This window comes from Miniopterus schreibersii (assembly GCF_964146895.1).
Source record: "Miniopterus schreibersii genome assembly, chromosome: 17".
Taxonomy (NCBI): Eukaryota; Metazoa; Chordata; class Mammalia; order Chiroptera; family Miniopteridae; genus Miniopterus; species Miniopterus schreibersii.
This window is the reverse complement of record NC_138117.1, coordinates 39,981,359-39,987,358: the sequence shown is the minus strand read 5'-3', so window position 1 is coordinate 39,987,358 and position 6,000 is coordinate 39,981,359. Positions and strand designations below refer to the sequence as shown.

General features: G+C 49.4%; 1 protein-coding gene across 2 annotated transcripts in view; it reads right to left on the bottom strand.

The window, feature by feature from the left end:
* Nucleotides 1-394: 394 nt before the first annotated feature.
* Nucleotides 395-6,000, bottom strand: part of KHDRBS3 (KH RNA binding domain containing, signal transduction associated 3) — a 136,138-nt gene continuing 130,532 nt past the window's right edge. For both annotated transcript variants that reach the window (XR_013997407.1, XR_013997408.1), the window contains one exon: nucleotides 395-1,116. The gene's annotated coding sequence lies outside the window, so the exon portion shown is untranslated. The remainder of the gene's footprint in view (nucleotides 1,117-6,000) is intronic.

The window sequence follows — 6,000 nt, the reverse complement described above, 5'->3', positions numbered from 1 at the left end:
TTCCAACCTGCACTTTTTAAATTGTTCGTTTGGTTTTTGGATTTTTTAAGTTTGTTTTTTATAATTTTTATTGAATTTATTGGGGTGACATTGGTTAATAAAATTATATAGGTTTTAGGTGCACAATTCTATAATACATCATCTGTATATTGTATTGTGTGTCCAACCTGCACTTCAGAGATGGAGTGTGTGTCTGACACGCACACAGGTGCGGACGGGACATGCAGGGGGAGGAAACTGTGTTTCCAGGCTGCGTCACCGAGGGGGAGGAAAAGCGAGCCTCGTCGAGGTTGCTCTGTGGTTAGCACGATGCTCCACCACGCACCCTGGAAGGCGTGGCCGCCTTGAGGAAATGTGTTTTTGAGGTAAGAAAGAGACAACAATGCACAAGACTGCTCTTAAAATGCCAAGACTAGAAACATGTTGTGTGAGCTCCTGGCAGAAGGAATAAAGCCCGTGCTCCCGGGGCGGCTGCATTAAAATCACGGCGCTCCCGTAAGTGATCGGAAGAGAATGAGCGGAATGGCACCACTGTCCACGGCGTTCAGGGCCTTTAAGCTCCGTAGCAGGCCCCAGAGAGGCGCGGAAACCCGCTCTCTCCCGGAGCGCACTCAGCCCCGCCCAAGCCTTTGTAACCCACCTTGTACTCAGCAGAATACTTGGCACAATGCTTTCAAACGTATCGGTCCATAAGTGAGACGGAGAAATCATTTTCAAGTCTGGACTACGTGGAGAGTCTTGACTTCTTGCAGCGAGATGCTGCCACATGTGGTTCTCAAGTGGGCCAAGTTCAGAGCTGCGCCCAAATCGCCAGGCTTTGTTTTTCTAGGTTTGTGTTAAAGTGCAAGAGATTTGAGTGGGCAGTTTGTATTAAGTAATACACAAATCATTGGTTATTTTTTATTAGGAGACTACAAGATAGATTTTCTTTCCTTTTCACTTGACAGCCTTTCCAAATTAGAAAGCATACTGTTTTATATAATATTTCACAGAACACAAAATAGTGCAAAAAAAAAAAAAGGATGATGATTTCCAAGTTCCAAGTGAATTCATTTACTGACTAGGCACACTGGTGAGCTGAACACTCCTGAGCAGTCCACAATTAGAGAAAGGTTCCTGGAAGAGAGGAAAATGAAATATATTTGTACACATCAAGAAAGGAATATTTAGCTCTGCTGGGAATGGCAGGATTTAGGCAGAGGAGGCAGGCAAGCAGAAGTTTAATAGAAATAAGGATATTTATGTAAAACGATGCAAAAGAGAGTATTAGAAATTGAGGACAAAGTATCTGTGTTCAGCAAGGCAGGTGAGTGATTAGGATAGTATGACGGTGATGGAAATGGCACCTGGAACGATATTTATGGGTCTGATTCCAGAATGTTTTCATGGAGCTTCCAAGATGAAGGCCTAAAATGAGACCCAGTGGACATACATAGGCACAGTCACCACATTCTTGTCATCTGGAAAGAGACTCAACTCTCAGATATGTTTTGAGCATGTTTTATTTACTAACACTGAACAATGTGCTTCCATGTGCTGGATACAATAAAACTGTTACTTCAAAACCCAAGTGGCAATCAGAAGGAAAATATCCCAGTCACAGTGCAGACGTGGCCATCACTCCGCTCACTGCTCACAGCTCTGCTCACACGTGTGGCCCCAGGGCACCTGTCAACACCGTAAAGTACAGCCTGGAGCAACTTGGTACATGTCCCTGGCTCCATGTGACCTGGCCCGTTCCTGCTTCTCTTACCACCGGCTGCCTAAGATCTAACAACTGCTTATGTGTCCCAGACAGGTGCTGCTGTTTCCTGCCTCATTAACGCCACCTCCCACCTGCATCAGCCTGTCACATCCGACCCGTCTCCTCCCTGCCTCCAGGTTTCAACTTCACTTTAAAACCCCATTTGGGTTTCTTCTCCTCCATGAAGCCTCCCCCACCTGTCCCCGTCGAGCCTTGGACACCTGCACGCTGCCAGGCCAGTGGGCCCCATGTCACCTGCACAGAGCAGCAATGTGCTGGGGCGAGGCAGACACATACTGTCACTTTAAACGCTAATGTTTTAAAAAGATAAACATCTGGTAGAGTAAATTTATTCGTTAGGATATTGTTTAACCCATGAAAATTTCTTGAATGGCTCAATGACACAGCACACGACCTTATGCGTGATGCCCGAGGAGCTTCCCCGGGGTGGAGGACAATCCACGTGGCGCTAAGTGCCAGGTCACAGCTAGGTGTTTGCCAATCAGAGCTATCAGCCAGGACTCTCCAGTGAAGAGGAAATAGGGCTCTTTGGGCAGGAGAGGGAAGACTTTGAAGAACTGGCTCGCTCTGGATAGCTAGGAAAGAGGCAAGGGTGGGCAAAGACACTGTGGAGTGAGGTGTCCACCGGGGTGTTGTTTGGTCAGAGACCAGGGCTTCCAAGGCAGAGGCCACCTCCCTTACCACAGCGCTTAGCACACAGCCTGCTCTGAGATGGGCCAGCCCTCAGATACATCTGCTAATGCCAACAGGTTCCAGGAATGAGAAGAGCCCAAGGGGAGCCTGAGGAAGGGTCACGGTCCCCGTAAGACACAGGGAGCGCCCACATGTCCTTACTGAGTCCTGCACACCCACACTGCCTCGTTCATTTGCACAGGGACCCAGCCTCGTGCTGTGCATTAAAGACCACTTTAACCCAGGCTGATCAGGTGAGTTGACTGTGTGGCCACAAGTGCCAACAGTTGCAGACAGTAATGGATACATACAGCCTTTAGGGTTCAAGTTTCCTTCAGAAATGTATATTAACATATTTATTTACCTCTATGGGGAACAATACAGTGATGCCTATTTAAAATGTAGTGGCTCAATGAATATACTTTACAAATTTATTCTGCACAGATTTTTACAGATGTGTACAATAACAGAGATGTAAGTCTTGCAAGTTTCTAGTGCTGTCTTTAATGAATGCAAAATATTGGAAGCAAATTATATGCCTGTCAAAAGTTGTTTAAATTGTGGTTCACTCATATAAATATTACTTAGCCAGTGATAAGGTAGATTTATACTGAAAATAGACAATGAACTCTAGGGTATACTCTAAGGTAAAACAAGGAGGAAAACTGTGCCATTTTGTACGTAAAAATAGTCATTAGAATAAAAAATAGTGATAGTAATAATTAACAATTATCTGTGGTCTGCCTATGCTCAGATTACCCCTGGAAAAATACACACAAAACCAGTGCGAAGAGCAGACTCCAGTTGCCGGGGGCAGGGCTGGGAATTTAACCCAATCTTTCATTGCATTCCCTTGGAAGTCTAGGGTTTTATACCTAGCAAATGTATTACCTATTAAACAAAGGACATGTTTTGGTTTTCCAGATTCACATCTCTTACTTAAAAGTCATTAGTTATGAAAGTAAATATCCTATTTCCACTGAGAAACCTAAGAAAGAGTGACAAGCAGGCAGTGTTAGTATGTTAAGGGCTACAGGCACGTTTGCCCACCTGTTTGCCATCTCACTCACTCACGACCACCCTGCGGGTCCCTGCTACGTGCGGGGATCTGGATGAACATGTCCAATGAGACCTGGTTCCGTCTTTCAAGAACCTGAAGTCTTGTCTTTGGTGGGCAGAACAAACACATCAATAAGCAGAGCAGAGCTCTGGCCTCGTGGGGAGGTGAGTAAGGCAGGGACCGGGCCAGCAGTGGTGGTCGAATGAGATTTCACACACGTCTATTTTATGCATGGCAACAATTAACCCGTTACATTCTCTTCAGTTGGAAAACTGACTCTGCCTTGATCCAATTAGGCCAAAGACACCCTCACCCACTTTCCCGCCCTGACCACCAGATGCTTAGCACCCGGCCACGGGTCACCAGCACGAGGCATGGCACCTGCACTAACGGTGTTTATTCCTGGTGGGGCTGGTGGGACGGGGAGTGAAAAGCCCGTCACAGGGCATCATGCTGCTCAATTCAGAGAGCTGGGCGGGTTCTCAAACCCAGGCCACCGGTGGAGACCGGGCCAAGGAAGGCTTCCTGGGTGGGCGATGCTTCCTTTCGCTTCAAAGTTGGGCAGCCCGGTAACGGGAGCTGGGCGGGGGGTAAGGAGACGTGACTTCAGGCGGAGATGGCAGACAGGAAAGCAGCATGAGGAGCGGGGCAGCGCCCACGGTGGCGACAGAGGCGGCCCGAGGGGCAGGAAGGCCACGACCGAGGAGGCCGTACTTTGTCCTGAGAGCCATCGAAGCCCCCGGAGGACGTGTCGTACTAAGAGCTGAGAAACCGTGTCAGCACCGGGTGCTAATCGCTGACAGAGCTGCGATTCTTGACATCAGAGTCCCACCCAGAACCCAGTGCCACTGGGTAGGGTTTTCCATTAGAGAAGGGAGGGTGGAATAGGTTTGAAAACGTCCTACAACCTTCCTCAAAGACGAAGAAATCAAGCACAAAGTGGGTTTTTTACATTTAAAATGTAACGATGGGCTTTTTCCTTTCTATCCCTGTAAGTCATTGATCAGAAGAAACAGATATCACTTGCCTTAAAAAACAAACTTTATTATTTATATTCATTACATATGCCTGGCAAAGTGGATTATATTGTGGTTAATTAGATTGTTACCTACATTTTTTCTTTAAATCTTCAGTGTTAGATTCTGGAACCCATCTCCATACACAGCGACCTCAGACACTGTCTCGTCCGGGGTTCGGCCCAGGGAGCTCGGCTGTCTGAACTGTCACACTATCAACACGGGTGGGATTTCTCCTCCATTTCTTGTCCCGTCTGCTCGCTGTTCCTAACTCCTTGATCGCACCGACAGTGCCATTCTTTCCTACTCACTCACTGGCCAAAGCTTCACTCTGCAAAATGCTTGCTCTGCTGGGACAGGGACAAGGAAGGGGCCGGGACAGGGACAGGGATGAGACAGGGGTGGGACAGGGAGGGGACAGGGGCAGGGAGGGGACAGGGACAGCGACAGGAACGGGATGGGGACAGGGACAGAGATAGGGACAGGGACAGGACAGGGGCAGAGGCGTACAGGGACAGGGACAGGACAGGGACAGGGACGGGAAAGGGACAGGGACGGAGTGGGACAGGGACGGGACAGGGACAGGGATGGAACAGGGACAGGGATGGGACAGGGAGGTGAGGCCCGTCTCTGCAGGCGCTCGCTGTCTGCCTGCCAGATCAACCACCAGGGCAGAGCTGCGCCAAGTCCTTGCGGGAACACAGACCAAACGGGGGCGATCTGCGTCCCGAGGGAGGGCGGGGCCGCTCAGCCGGAAGGTGGACAGTATGTGACACCTCAAAGTGGTGCCACTGAGTCTCGGCTTCTCAGCAGGACCTCGAGAGCCCTCCCATGCGCCCTGCCTCCCAGACAGCACCGCCTCTTGCTTCCTCTAATTCTCTATTTATTCTCATTATCTAATATAATTGACGTTTCCCAATAATCTTGTTTTCTTCTCATTCCAAAAGTTTACATGAAGCAACAAGAGCGAGCAGACAGCTCTGTTGGCACCTGGCAGCCTTCTGACCTTCACCGCGATCCCGAGGGACGAGTTCAAACAAACACGGTGCCCATTTTATGGGTGAGGAGTCTGTAGTTCAGAGAGGTTCAGGAGCTGACCCAGGTCACAGAGCTGGTGAGTGACGCCGGGAACGAATGCTTCCAGGAACGCCTTCCCTGGGCGGTTGGCTCCTCCTGAGACTAAGGGCCTGCTGGCACCCTCACCTACCTCTCACCACCCCACGTGCCCGTCTTTCTTCCACGCGTCCATGTGTCAGGGCCTGACTGGCGTCTTCCTTGCCCATTTCCCAGGAGAGTCTGGCCCCTTCAGGGACAAGACTGTCATTTACACTGCCTGTGATACAGCAGATGCTCGGTCAGTGTATCCGAGTGAATACTGATCCTGATTCAACTCGGAATATCTCGAATATAAGACAGAACCTAAACCCAGTCAAAGACTCTCCAGGCGGGAATCTGGGGCGGGTGGGGCAGAGACGGAGAAGGGGCAG